This window comes from Protopterus annectens, chromosome 14.part0, assembly GCF_019279795.1.
Source record: "Protopterus annectens isolate FY-2018-M chromosome 14.part0, PAN1.0, whole genome shotgun sequence".
Lineage (NCBI taxonomy): Eukaryota > Metazoa > Chordata > Ceratodontiformes > Protopteridae > Protopterus > Protopterus annectens.
The window spans coordinates 616755808-616771754 of record NC_056748.1 but is presented as its reverse complement, the minus strand read 5'-3'; the positions used below and the strand labels follow the sequence as shown (position 1 = coordinate 616771754).

At 36.7% G+C, this 15947-nt stretch overlaps 1 protein-coding gene across 6 annotated transcripts in view; it reads left to right on the top strand.

Moving 5' to 3' along the window:
* The window catches only part of MYPN (myopalladin), a 2130465-nt gene that overhangs the window by 1588113 nt on the left and 526405 nt on the right, over positions 1-15947 (top strand). Inside the window, exon 1 of one of the 6 annotated variants that reach the window (XM_044056371.1) lies at positions 5326-5468. The exons of the other annotated variants lie outside the window; for them this stretch is intronic. The gene's annotated coding sequence lies outside the window, so the exon portion shown is untranslated. Of the gene's footprint in view, positions 1-5325; positions 5469-15947 lie in introns of those variants that run through there. 6 annotated transcript variants of the gene reach the window in all.

Sequence of the window (15947 nt, the reverse complement as noted above, 5' to 3'; positions counted from 1 at the left end):
TTTCCAAGATTTTGGATAAGGGTGAGAGAATGGCTATTGGTCTATAGTTTGTGAGCTCTGTTGATGTGCCGCCTTTATGAAGGAGTGCTACAAAGGATTTTTTCAATAAGTTGGGGACGTACATTTCTTGGATATAGCAGTCTATTAGAATTGCCGCAGGATATGCAAGACTATCTACAGTGAGTATGAGGTATTCAGATTGAAGTTTGTAAGGGGCAGTGGTTAATGTATTAAGGGTGCTTAGGTACTTTTTTAATTGTAGATGCTGGCACTGTAGTGAATGTGAAGGTCAGTTGCGGCTTCAGTGATTGGAGTGGAATGGATGGATTTGTTAAAGTTTTGTATAAGGGAGGTTGCTGTATATTTAAAATGTGAGTTAAACTTACAAGCAATGTTTTTGGAGTTATTGGTGGGGGAGGGGATGAGTTAGACTGATTTTGCAGGGATGAGCAATATATTTATTGATTTCCAGAAGTTTTTTGGATTGTTTGATGATGAGTTTTGGGTGATGCTCTGATGTTTGCCCTATTTAATGCATCATTTACTATGGTTCCTTAACTGCGTATATTGTTGTAGGGATGTTTGGTATTTGGCTTGTAGCCATGAGTACCAGGCTTTATCTGTAGGTTGCATGAGTTGCTTTTTTTTTAGTTAACCAAGGGGTTGATTTGCTTTTAATGCTTTTGATTCTTAATTTTGCTTGCTCTGCCAGGACATTTAGAAATATTATATTAAATATGTCTACTGCTTCATCAAGTGAAGAGTTTTAAGTGGAGCACAGTTGATCTGGAACAGGCTGGAAGTAAAAGTTTATTGAAGTGACTGAGGTTTCTGACTGTGTTATAGTGATGAACCTTATGGGTATATTTGGCTCACCACTACTGTTTGGGGTGTCTGATAATGTAGCTTAGCTGGTGGTCGCTTAGCATAGCAGCTAGGGTGCCACTTGTGGCAACATTGTTTGGGGTGGCTGCTATAATCCACCCTAGGATAGATGTTTTAGATGTGGCCTTCTTAATTCTAGTTGGAGTTTTAATCACTTGAGAGACGGCATATATCTGAATTTGAATTTGTTGTTTTTTTTTTAGGGCTGTCTTTTGCCAGTCCATGTTAACATGTCTTAGGAATCTGATTTCAAGTCTTATGTTGCCCAAGATGTAGGAGAGGATCTCTTTAAGGATGGGAATGTTGTTACCAGGTGGTATATATAGACCAGAACCATAATGGCTACATATTTGTGAGTATACTGTTTGAGGAGTGAGATGAGAAGTTCAGTATTGTTGAAAGTTGGTGCCGTCTCATGTTAACTGGAGAGATCCAAAACATTTATGTAGAAAATGGCAACTCCACCTGTTTTTGTTGGTTCTATGTGGTCTATGTATAATATAACCTGGTGGGAGTATTTCTGTATCTTTGATAATTTGTGTTAACCAGGTTTATTTGGGTATGAAGAGATCGGGGAGTAATGGGCTGTTAAAGCATGAAGTTCTGTGATTTTGTTACATAGACTTTTCAGGTTAGTGTGTAGTGTTTTACATCCTAGATTGTTGTAGTGGTGGCCTGTTGGTATTTTGGGATGTCTGGGGGCTGGTTTGGTAGGCTCTAGGGTCAGAGGAGTTGGTCCAGCATTGGGATGTATATCCCCTCCTAGTATTGTTCTTCAGTTAGCAATGTGGCTATTGAAGAGCTGAGCCACTTATATTTGGGCTTGAGTTTATACGTGGATTTGGATAACAGTGGAGCATGTGCCACTTGCTTGTATTTCAAGGTGCAAATGTAGTTAGTGTCAAATAGGCTGGGGGAGATTTTAGTGAAATGTGTTGGGGTATTTTTGTTTACGTATTGTGTGGCAGGTGTAGGTAAGTAACAGTGGGAGAGAAACTTGTGATAGCTAATTGAAAGTGTGGGTATAGTGAGAAATGTTAGAGATAGAAGATGACGTAGTGGCATATTTGGGATTTAAAAAGATGTATGGATGTTTAATAGTGTGTGGTGGGAAGAGTGTGGAGGGATGCAGTTATCAATAGCAGAGATTAATGGGAGGAGTAAAGTAAGATGATGGATAGGACTAAGAGGTAATATCAAAGAAAATAAGCCAAGAGTAGCAAGGCTGAGCATAGCAGGCTTTGCACTCAGGCCAATTAGAACAGAGAGCAATCAGTTTATAGCCATTACAGAGCAACTAACAAGGAGACACAAAGCATAATAGGTTTTCTTTCATATACTTAATACAGATATCAAGAAGCTTGGCAGTCAAAGTCAGTGACATATGCATTATTATCTTCTGTTCAAGAGAAAGAACACTGGCCAACTTAGTAAGTGGCTGTTAGAGTGCGAGGACTACTCCTTTGAGTGAATGTTACAGCCACTCATATACAAACATTGAGGTATGGCTGTCTCTGAATTAGAAATGGTTACTGTCAATGCCAAATAGAGCTTACAGCTGGCCCTCATGGTTCGGAATCCTAGGGTTTTTTCATAGATTCATAGGTGTGTACTAGGCTAATGGCCTTGGAGCCTTTACAAGCCTGGCCCATAGAAGTGCCCTGGCATCATGCTGCCTGACATTAGTTCCTAGTGCCTCTATCAAGCAGAGCCACTAGAATGATCCCCGGGGTGAACTTTCTATCTCTCATCCACTCATCAAGATTTCTCTTGAAGAGGGCCAGTAAGGTGCTCTGCTTGACATGTTTGGGAAGTCTATTCCAGAGCATGGGCAGTCTCTGGGTTATGAACTTGTCCTTCCAGCATGTTCTGTTGATTGTGGTAATGAGGTTGAGGTCTCTGGAGTGTGTTGTGTGGAGGGATTGGGATTTCTTTAGATGTAGCATTTCTAACAGAGCTGGGTCACACATGGCTTTGTAAGTCAAGCAGTGATAGCCTCTTAGTAGACAATATGAGACACAGAATAGTTGGAGTATTTTTTGAGTCTTTCCATGTACGACATGCGTTTAAGACCTAGGATCCTCTTTGTGAGGTACTTTTGTGGCCTTTCCAGCTGATGCATGTGTCTAGGGAGGTACATGCCAAATGGGGCATTATACTCGATGATTGGCCTAATGGAGGAAGAGTAGAGAGACCTCTCTCTTCCTGGATGCAAAACCCTTGGTAATGAGATGTGCCACACAGAAGGACTTTCTGACCACAGTGGCAATGTGGAGGTCAAAGGAGAGGTTGCTGTCAACCTGTGTCCCTAGATCTCTTATAACACCTGCAGTGTTCAGTGGACTCCCATCAATGTGGTAATTAATGGGAACTGAGTTTTTCCCAAAGGGGACGATGATTCATTTTTTGGCATTAAGCTTAAGGCCATGGTTTCGACACCAGTCAATGGTCTCAGTGAGGCCTTTCTGTAGGATTTCTACAGTACTTGGGGAGCTAATAATGGCTCCCAGCTTGCAGTTGTCTGCAAACTTGGTCAGCCAGAGTCCCTCCATGTTGGCCTTGACTTCTGAGATGTAGATGCCAAACAGGAGAGGACCCAGGACTGATCCCTGTAGGACTTCACTTGTGACTGGTCAGCAGTCTGACTTGGAGTCTGCTACTTTCACACTGTGGGTTCTATTTGAGAGCCAATTTGCAACCCACCTAGTGATATAGGGATTGATGTCCAGTTTGTTGGGTTTATCAATAATTCCTGAGTGGGAAATGATATCAAAGGCCTTGGCCAGATCGAGGTAAGCTGTATAAACTGCCTTGCCCTCATCCACAGCTCTGGTGACTTACTCAAAGAAGTCAACCAGGTTAAGCAGGCATGCTCTACCTTTCACAAAACCAAACTGCGTGGGATCTAGAGTTTGGAGATTCCCTATATCATAGTTAATTAGGTCCATGATCATGCTCTGCTTCATACTGTATTTATTCCAAGTTTTCTTTGAATCTTCTAGCTTATCACAGCTTGCTGGTTCCAGCAATAAACATTTTCCTTGTACATAAATGCATCTTTCTCACATTAGCAAATGTTCCTGTTTTAATTTGTAGCAAATATTTTCTACTTTCCTTCCTATTAGTGAGCCTACTGTGTTTTCCCATTGTATGTCTACAAAATATATTTTTTTACCCTTTTTGCTTTTTTGTGGCATATCTAATAGTACCGGTTATTTATGCATTGCATAGTATAGTGTCACAATGTTTAAGGTTTATGTTTGCAGCACCAGGTAAGAGATGTATTCTTAGCTACTGTTTTCTCTCTGTGTGGTATTTGTATGTTTTCCATGTGTGTGTTTCCTTTGAGATTTTTTTTCCTGACTAACTATGGTAAACTGTGCATTTGTACTGCATTTATCCTTGTCAATAAAGGCTATAGCTGAAAAATGAACAAAAATGAACTTCAAAATTAAAAATTTACTACACACACACACACACACACACACACACACACACACACACACACACATCTCTGTGTGTGTGATCTGAATGTCTGCCATCAGTCTAGAAGATATATTTCTTAAGCCTAAAATATTAACAAGCTTCCATCTATGGACATTTGCTTCCCCTTTCTTTGTAGCAGAACACAGGTAGCAATGCCTTAACCATTCAAATGCCTCAGTCCAGTTTTACCACTGCAGCATGTATCCCACATTATTGGTATAGCATCATTTGTGACCCATAATCTAAAATGTAAATAGTTTTCTTTGCAAATTATTTTAAATCTAAGCACTGGCAAAATGCAGCCACATAAGCTCAAATAAAATAAAAAAATGTATAAAAAGGCTAAATGGTTAATTGTGTGTACTTTCCAAACATCAATCAAGAAATAGTTTAGATCAAGTTGCATAATGTCAAAAACTTTTAAGTGCTGCAGATTTTCTTCGGACCAACACGCTACAAAATAGCTTTCCTGAGACAACCAGGCATTATGCAGTGGTCCCATAGGGAAGTCATTCAACTCTTGGGTGGCAAATGCCTTTTTATGTCAGGATTATAAAGACAAAGTAATTTCTTGACAAGCGGAATTAGTTTTCTTTCTTTAGACTTGATCCCTTTTCCAGATTTTTTGCAGAATAGTGTCCAACTTTAAAATGATTGAGTACAAATCATTGGTGTACAAGCTTGAAAGAACCTTTGCTCCTTTTAGTAGATCTGATTCCAGACTTTTATTGTCATAAGGCATTTTGAGAGATTATATCTGACAGCTGGCATTAGGTCTTGTTATACTCCATAAGTTTTGTTAGGCAAGAAGATATCAGAATATACTTTGAGTTTCAGGGGACTTTTAAGTATAATATATCAGGGCTTTTAGTGTGAAATGTTACATTTACATCCTAGAGCTGGGACAGAAGGAAGGTCGACTATTAAAAAGTGGAGGTGGAGCTGGGGGAACAGACTGTCTGAAAGCAAGCAGACAGACAGTGTGCTCTGTCTGACTCATTCCATGTTTGGAAGTTTTTAGGAATGATTTTGGGTAACTAGTTTCTGTTAAAGAAAATAAGACAGACGTCTTTGGCTGTGTATTTTTCCAGGGAAAGGTAAGATGCATCTTTTATATTATTTTGTTTTGTAATATTTTAATGTGCAATAAACATAAAAATGTTTTTCCAGGATTATAAAAAGAAAACTCCATGTTATCCGTGTGTTCTTTTTCCAAGATTACATTACCTTATATAATTTTAATGCATAAATTGAAGACTGCTTGCCACTTTTGGTTATGTGACAGTTATGATTTGTAAATAATTCATGTCTGTCCTAAAATAAAGATATTTATGCTGAAAGAAGCAGAAGAAGAGTTCTCTTCATTGGCATATAATCAAGAAATAATTTGCATTTGTTTGATTTATTCCATAGTATGCAGTTTCTGTGAATGAATTGTTTAAAAGGTTTTACTTCTAAATAAGTTCTTATGGTCTGCCAGTCCCAATTAATCATACTAATTTTGACATCACAATAAACTTCAACAGGTCTATTTCTTTTGAATCTGCTCACTGTCACTCTTGCACTGTAAAGTTAAGAAACTGATCATTAAATAAAGAGAAATCATGGAATAAAGGCAAATGAACTTGTATCGCATTCCCTAGTTTAGCAGTGGTACAAAAAAACAGAATAAAGTATACTGAAGTATGGATAAGTGCCATAAGACTGAAAACCATATGTTAACTGAACAGGTCAGAGCAAGAACTGAGTTGTACTGAAGGTTTTTAGCAGAAGACCTTTATTTTTTGAAATGGAATTACTTTAATTTTTATATATACCAGAGTGCTTGGTTGCACTTTGCTTTTCCCATTTTATTTCAGTAATGAATGAACTGTGTGCTAATAAAATGTGGAAGATTCCTGATGCAAGCACTTCTCATTCCGAGAAATTCCTCAGGGCTCCCTTGATACAGTGTGCTACTGTTACTCATGGGTTAACTGAAAGAACCATCAATTGTGATGTATTGAATAAGTCACTCTTACTGGAGAAATAATAACAATCTCACCTTTATAGCTGTTCCAGTGTAGAAGCTTAATGGAATGCTTTTATATATATATATATATATATATATATATATATATATATACATATATATATATATATATATATATATATATATATATATATATCAGGATTTCTTCCAAACAGGTCACTATTTGATTTGTTTTTCACTCATAATTTTATAGAGCATTAGAAAACATACACACATACACATGCACACACACAAACACACATATTGTGCAGATGAATAATTGATGTAACACCTTCAGTGTTTTTGGGCAGTTGCTTAACACAGCTGTGGTGCATAAAAGCAGTTTCTGTTTCCAGTAATGGTTGAAGGGCTACATATTATGGTCTACATACTAATTCATGAATTAGTATATTAAATCTGTTTAAACTTGACTTTGTGAATATTTTCCTATACTCTGATCTAAACTGCCTACAGCACAAATGTAATGACCTCAGAGCAATATTAAAGTTACATTTTTATATTAATGGCAAGTAAGTTTAATGTGCCCCTGATATATGTAAGTAAAATATGTATTTTTTGTGTGTGAATTGTTTAGTATTGAGAAAGGTTACTTATTGGTCATATAAAGTAATAATATAAATACTCAACTTTTACATTAATCTGTAATTTACTTGTAATACTTCTGACATTATTTTGTAAGAATTTCTTATGTATAGCACAAAATTAGAAATGAAATATGTCAGTTCAGATGTACAGATGGTATGCATGAACATGTAATGTGAGTAATTTGTACGACAAAGTGAGGGAACGTGTAATTATATTGAGGCATTTGAAATGTTCATGTAAAAAATGTTGACTGGCTGCACTGATTTTGAATGGCTGTTGTTGCTGGATGTTAGAAAATCCATTTTAAAACACTGTTGTCTGTCTTTGTCTGGGTGGCTTTATGCCAGGTATGTCTACCATATATGAAAAGGATTACAGAAAACATTCTGCCAGTTTTTGCATTTATATTTCTTATAATATGCTTCTCATTGTGCTTTATTACTAGATATGTATGTTTTCATAACCATACTTATAAATACTTTTGTTTACATTTTAACTTACTATGTAACTTTGTATTTTTGCATGTTAAACTATTGTTAGCAGTCCTGCTTCAAAATAGTTGGTAATTAAGCAGCATAGTTTTCCAGAACATTCAAATCCATAGATGACTTTGTAGGAAAGGGGTTTGGTGTGTTTCTTGTTACAGACATAAAATATATTTCAAAACTTATATGAATCATTTACCCACTGCAGCTAACCAGAATAAAACAGCAGGCATGATTAAATACGAAAAACAAAGTATAATTAAATGAGTTTCTAATGACCCAATGACAAATAAGAAATAAAATAATATAATTACTAATTCTACCCAGTGCGCTACTGGTCAGCAAAGACAGATACTCAGCTTTAATTCCCCAGGCATTCCTCATTGTAACTAAATGGCTTAATAATGAATAGGAAAGGGTAGTGTTGGAGAAATTCACTATCACTTATTTATTATATATTAACTTCAAGTAGTGCAAAAATAGTATTGCAGGCAACCTGAAAAGTTTATGGAAAGTGGAGCAAGACATTGTTTGTCATCCAGTTGTCTGTCTTTGAGATAGCTGCTAAACGCATCCACATCAGCCGAGCAATGCCAATAGTATGAATACATGCTTGTATAGATATAGCTTAATATGGAAATACTGTATTATAACTACACAGTTTTTACACTTATCTGTTGTAGCATGCATGGCCTATATACTACTGATATCAAGTGATAATTATGCCACCACCCAAAAAATATACCTCCGCAGGTGGCTGCCATAGTATACTAATTAAATTATATGCTATAAAGAAGGATATCTTGGGTGGGATTCAAAAAAGAGCTTCTGCAAAACAATTAACTGCAACTGTGTTCACTTAAGGATGTCTGATGCTGCTTAAAACAATTGCTGCTATTTACAAATCATAATTCAAGAAATTCTTGATTCTGGAAGACTTTCCATATTTGCTAGCAGACAATGAAAGATAAACTATGCCCTATACATTTAGATAGTAGTCTTTCACATCCACTCCTAGCCTACTGGTTCCTTAAATTAATTTAACCAGCACCAAGTACATACTCTCTCTCTTATTGGCCCAAAAAGTGTGGGGTATTGTCCCTAGCCAAATACAATAATGCAAAGTCCTTAAAATCTTTCATCCACAGCTTAAAAATCACTTTTTCAGACAAGTGCACTGCAGATGTTTCCAGAATTACTCATTTACATAACAAACCCCTCCTTCCCTCTCATTCTACTTTACTGGCAGAAGCAGCCTTCCTTCTTACTCTTCTCTGACTTCCCCCTAGCTCTTCCTCCCAGGATACTTTGCCTCAACAAGCACTCTGTCCATGTTTTACTATTATCTCAACCTCCATCTTCCTTCTGCTCCCTTCTCTCACTTTCATCCAAACTTCAACCTATGTCAATATGCTAGAACAACTCATACCTTTTTAAATGTGCTGTCCTTTCTAGACTTCAGACCCTTTTATTTCTCTCTCATTACTGAATGTTTCCTCATACTGCCCACAACTGCCATTAGTGATATGTCAGTATAATGTGTCTGTTTAACACTGCACTATACAAGTTCAAATTCCACTTTCTATTTGCATTCTATGTCTTTCACCTGAGCTTAGTCTAAAAGGTCAGGATAACTATAGACATATAGGATTTCTCAACTGGTCACTATATACCTTTTACCTTCACTCCTATATGGTGCCTCTATTCTTACTAACCTCCGATCCACACTAACAAGTAAATTAGAACCCTACTACAACAAAATATCCAGGTTTGCAACTGGCTCTAAATATTATTCCCACCACTGTACTGCTCTCTGGTCTCTCAGGTGACTTGAACTTCCATACTATCTTAGTTATCTACAACTTATTGATACCCATAATCTGATACACAAACCTGTAACATTGTCCTCCATAACTATCTCCCCAACAAATTATTTTGTTCAGAAGACAAACAACTGCTCATGATCCACAAATCTATAAAATCTCATGCAAAAGCTACTACCCATACTCTAGCAAAATGCTGTAATTCCCTACCTCTCGATATTTTCGTCTATCCTTAGCCTACCTTCCTTTAGACACAAACTAAGGGAACATTTATCCAAAACCTGGTTCTGCTCATGTACTAATCCAGGCTAAACCTTAACTCAAAATCCCCAACTATCTACCTTTCTCTTTCTCTTCACTTTCCTACATACTAACTGCTAGTTTCCAGTATAATCAGTATTCTATCCTATTTATCTGTTTCTATCTATTCTACAAGATATTTTATTGCTGCTTCTTCTTCCCTCCTTCACTTCCATCCACATTGTCCTTTACATCTTTAGTAGTTACCGTATGTTATAGTCCCTCTGTCCCTCTTACACTCTATTATCCCCCCACCACTACTCTCCTCTATTCTTATTAACTTTTTTCTTCTCTCAATATACTTATCATATTCCTTTTATACCAATCCTGATTCGCTCTCTTCCCACTACATATACAGTATATCTTAGTGACTTCTCACAATGGTCTTTGTAATTGCTTTCGTGGAACCTGCCATGTAAATATTCTTATGTATTTTTTTCCTTATGTTATGGACATCTACTCTTGTATGTTTTTTTCTCCACTGAAAGTGGGTACTTTTTGACGCAGTTGGATTTTCATGGTAAACAAATGTGACTAACTAACTAAATAAATAAAATTGTCCTCCTGGATCAGTGTTCTACCCACTGCTAACAAATGCAACTAAATAAATAAATAAATACATTCATTATAAGCTGTTAATGCTTAGTGCGGGATTTCTATAAAAGCCATAATTTAGAAGAATTTAGGACACTGAACTACAATTATGGTTCAACACTGCACTCTCAGTAATTTCCTGTAAAGGAGCAACTGTTTTATATACAAAGTGCAGGAAAAGACATTTAGCCTATCACTGTATCTGCCATGTGCAGGTGTAACAATTTGCACGAGTTTTACTTTCCTTATTTGTACCTCAAGCTTCATATCACTGCTACATGAATTTGCTAGGGACAGAGGCTCAATTAGGTTTTATTAACCTGTCTTGTGCTCCTGAAGTCCCTGGTTAATTAATTATTAATTAAGGATCTGTTTGGTCCTTTCTCTGTGAATCACTCACTGCTTGTGAATCAGTTATAGAACTTCAGCTCAGTAAAAACCTCATCTGATTAGTAATGTTGATATACTGAACTCTACCCTCTGCAGTGAGTGATCCAGGAAGCTCCTCACATGTATGCAGTGAAGGGTACTTAATGATTTTATTGCATTTTATTTTACGTTTTTTTAACAGTGATCATAACTGCCTATTTGCAGGTACTGCCTAGGTTAAGTGCACTATCATTAAGTGCAGTGGTGCTGGTCATGAAAGATTTGAGTCTGTGCTATCAGTCTGCTGCACATAATTTTTCATTCATATTTTAGTACTGCACTATTGACAGTTAAGAAAGAAGAAAAATGTTACAGAAAAAATGTATTTGCAGTTACTTGGAAATAAAGAAATTGCATCCCTGATGTGAACAAGTGGCAATGTGCATCTGCATGACAGGTAGTGTAGTGTCTTGATCTGGTTTCTGACATTGCTAAAATATTTCTTTAACAGAAACTAAATCCATGGGTCAAGAATATCATGTGAGAGTGGACGCTTCTCAAAACAAGAAGAAAATTTGAATATAAACATCCACATAAGCTATTTTTCTTGCTTCAGATAATAGTTATACATCTAATGATGCATACACTTTGAACTTATTTTCATAAGTATACCAAGCATATACTTGCTTTTCAGAATGACCACCAGCATTCCACTAGAACTGCCCTACCTCCTGTTTGCCATATCTTCTGTCCACCTAACTTTTTCTACATTACCTTCATCTAGTGGTGAATAGTACACAGTGGTATATCTGCTTATGGTCCAAAAACATTTTGGCATACAGGTTAGGGTACTGCAAGAGCCTCTTGATTTGGTTACTCCATAGTGTGGTCATTCATATAGGGATACCAGTACAGGAATTCAAAGTCCCCACTGAATTTTCATCATAATGTCATGGACCAGAGTAACATCCACAGGGGAATGTATGCATATGAATGGAGTGAGCAAGACATGTGCATAGCTATTTTAAAATGCTTTTTTACCTTTAGTAAATTGGCAGGGTACAAGAAATGAATACCACAATGGTGAATAGTATTACTCAGGTGGCATATGTAATGGCTTCAGTCATCTTGCACATGATTATTAACTAATTACTGTCTTATATATGCTGGACCATTTACACATCCGCACAAAAGCTGTTCTTATACTGCAAAATAGCTGGTACAAAATAAAATGAATACTTTGTGCCAGTTCATTACCTTCAGTCCTGAACCATTTATATATTGTAAAATGTTCTTTGTAAGTACTGCAAAATTTCCTTGTAACTGCTATGAGATAATATGTAAAGTGTCAGGCATAAAATACTAATTGTTTAGTTACTGCTTTTCCACTATCCACATATAAGAAGTTTGATTTTTTCTTATTGTAAAGGTTATTTCCTTCCTCTAAATGTCTAAAAAACCTTCAAGTTTTGCTTACTGATATATGTCTACATTTCTTGTACTATTGCTTGTTATATTGTGGTTTTGTGTATTGGTCTTGCAGCCTGGGTTGTGGCTTAAAATGATCCTTGGGACAGCCTGTTTACCTAGTTATCAGAAGTAAAGGAAATATATAAAATAAAATTAAAAATATAGAACCACTTTAACGGCAGAAGTTGCAAGCCTTGATCATTTAGATGCACGTTTTCCTGTTTGATGCATATTTGCTTTGAGTTTATTTCACTGTTTAGAGAAAGACTAAGTTTAGTTGTTGCAGGTTACTAAAATCAGAAAGGATGACTCTTGAGTAGTGACACCACCCTGTATACCATATTGATAAAGGATAACATTTTCTGTATATATCACAATACAAAAAATGATGATCTATGCATTTTGAATGCAGTGGGCAACATTCCACCCACATATGAAAGGTCAAAAAAAGAAAACCTGAATATCAACCTGAGCAATATAGCAATAATGAACACAAACAACTTATAACCTCTTAAATGATAGAAGCATTATCCTGTATAAACATATCATTTTTGTTTGATAGAAATTTCATATCAGTGAAACCATCAGCTACATAAGTAGTCACAGAATCACTGAAGTGTTTTGCAGTGGGCAAGCCCCCATACCACTCTGTATATACTAATTCAGACTTTACTTCCATTCTCTCAGCATTCAGTCTCATGGCTGGCATATACACTACACTCAAAGGACTGAAACTCAGTATATAGAATGGACAACAACTTATTCTGATTCTGATTCTGGTTAAAAAGTTTCTGTTCAGATCTGCTTTGAATTGTAGGCTGACTCCAATCTAGTTATCCAACTCAGTGGAATACAACATTTTTTTAATTATTTATATAGCCTTGAGGAGGAATGGGTCTGAAGAGAATGGATCTAAGGGGAAAACAATGGATGCAATCTTGTCAGCAATGCTCTAGATTTAGAAAGTCTGTGAACATATAATTTGAAAGTATTTATGACAGTCATTTAGAAATATGTACACGTACTTAATACAAGATTAGTGCTTACAGTGATGGATGAACATTATTTTTTTTTAAAATAATCAGATTACTTGAATTTGCTGACAAGCAAAGAAAAGAAATATATAGCTAATCAATGGACTTTCAATTCATGGATCACCTTTGCAGAAGCCTAAGCTGTTTGGGTCTCACTGCCTGTACCAGTCAGCTTCATAGAATTTTGGGCACCCTCCAGGCAATCCAACTGCCAGGAATACATGGGGCACTACATAAAAAAAGGAGATGGAGCACCAATAATCTTCAGAGCGTTTGCCTCTGAAGTGATATTCTGTGGTGCCTGTGCTCTGTCAGTCGGCTAGTAATCCTTCGACAGCAGAGCAGATAAGTCTGTATTGATGAAGACCTTCTTGTTTTAAACTGATTCTTTGAAGAAAATGTTTGTTTTTCTTTTTCTGTCAAAAAGTTGTTCTTTTATAAGAAACAGTGATAAAGACTTTCTTTGTAATTTAGATGTAGTTGTAATGTTGGTGCTTGTGTAAACTTTTTCTGATGAAAAACTTATTTTTGACTAAAAACTTTCTCAAATGTTAATGTTTTGTGCACATTTGAGAGATAATATTGTGCTTGTAGGGGACTGTCAGCAGTTTATTTATCCAGAAATAAGTATGTGGGTCAAACCACCATGGTCCAGCCAAATAAATGTCCAGAAGATATGTAAAACAACAAATAGTTTATTGGAAAAAGGTTAGCGCTTTCGCGGGGTTGCCGCTTCATCAGACCAAATACAAAATGAAAATAAAAATCGCATATTTTAAAAAGGCATTCAGCCAATCAGTAAGAAACAAAACTGAACCAATTAAAAAACAAAAAATAATCTTACATCATCTTCTGCCTAATAAGGCAGGCTTAAGGGAAGTGCCACTGTTAAGGTCTGGAGGCTCATAAGCTCTCATAGAGATAATCCACTTTAGTTCACATAATTCAACGGTGTTGTTAAAATCACCTCTTCTTCTGCTGGGATGTAGCACTTGCAGAACCCTAAACAAAAAGGTACTGTGGCCTGGGTAAGATAAGGCATGATTAGCTAGGGCATTAGACATAACCTGATTGCGTATGTTTCCTAAGTGCTCAAGAATTCTTTTCCTCAGCTGGCGAGTGGTCTTACCAATGTAAAAACTATTACAGGAACAGCATGTAGCAAGATAAACTAAGTTCCTGCTCCTACTTGTTGCCACAAATCTAGGTGTTAAACACGCCCGGTGACAGGGTATGTAAAACAGGGTTCTGGAGAAATAGCAGAGCAACCTTTACAATTATAACAGGGAAGGGTACCAACCTTCCCTGAAAGTGTGGGACATACAGACCTTGGGTCATAACATAAAAGCCTTTTAAGTGACATGTTATTCCTGAATGTAAAGGAGGGATAATCTCCCGCCATCCGTCTTACATTTTCATCTGCTAAATGAACAGGCCAATTTTTTCTAATAACATTACAGTAATGGTGGGGTTTTTTTTTGTTATTATTTTTATAAAATTTGACTTTTGCTGTCGTTTGGACTATTTTTGGGTATCATATTATATCAGCCTGATTGACATTATGTTATTTTTGGAAACATGACTAATGAAACAGAAAACCCATTTTCTTTCCCAGCTTAATCTATACTCAGAAGTATGCCCCACTCACATCCCCCCCCAATGTGGGGGTCTGTGCCCCCCACAACCCTCCCACCTATATAAACTAACTCCAGGATTGCACTGCAGTGGGGAAAAGGGCATATACCTTTTACTTGCCTTACAGTACTCTACACAGTGCCAGTACTTCACTTTAGTGGAATGAGATTCAGTGAAATGGGTTTTCAGTAATTTGAGCTTTTAGTGATTTGGTCAGGGTGAATTCAAATTCAGTGAAATGAGCTTTCAATGAAAGAAAGTAGACCCATATATACAGTGCTTATAAAAAGTGTACACACCCCTGTTAAAATGCCAGGTTTTTGTGATATAAAAACATGAGATCACAATAAATCATTTCAAAACTTTTTCCACCTTTAATGTGACCTATAACCTGTACAATTCAATTGAAAAAAACCAAATCTGTTAGAGGAAAAATATAAAAAATAAAAAACATACACTAAGCTGGTTGCATAAGTGTGTACACCCTTAAACTAATACTTTGTTGAAGCACCTTTTGATTTAATTACAGCATTCAGTCTTCTTGGGTAGGAGTCTATCAGCATGGCACATCTTGACTTGGCAATATTTTCCCACTCTTCCTTGTAAAAGCGCTTCAAATCTGTCAGATTGTGAGGGCATCTCTTGTGCACAGCCCTCTTCAGGTCACCTCACAGATTTTCTATTGGATTTAGGTCTGGGCTCTGGCTGGGCCATTCCAAAACTTTAATTTTCTTTTAGTGAAGCCTTTCTTATGTTGATTTGGATGCATGGTTGGGGTCATTGTCATGTTGAAAGGTGAAATTCCTCTTCATCGTTCTAGAAGATGCCTGAAGGTTTTGAGCCAAAAGTGACTGGTATTTGGAACTGTTCATAATTCCCTCCACCTTGACTAAAGCCCCAGTTCCAGCTGAAGAAAAGCAAACCCAAAGCATGACACTTCCGCCACTATGCTTCACCGTGGGGATGATATTCTTTTGGTGATGCAAAGTGGGGTTTTTTTGCGCCAAATGTACCTTTTGGAATTGTGGCCAAAACGTTCAACCTTGGTCTCATCAGACCATAACACATTTCCTCACATGTTTTTGGGAGACTTCCTGTATTGTTGTGCAAATTTTAGGCAGGCTTGGATGTTTTTCTGTGTAAGAAAAGGCTTCTGTCTTGCAACCCTACCCCATAGCACAGACATATGGAGAATATGGGAGATTGTTGTCACATGTAGTACACAACCAGTACTTGCCAGAAATTCCTG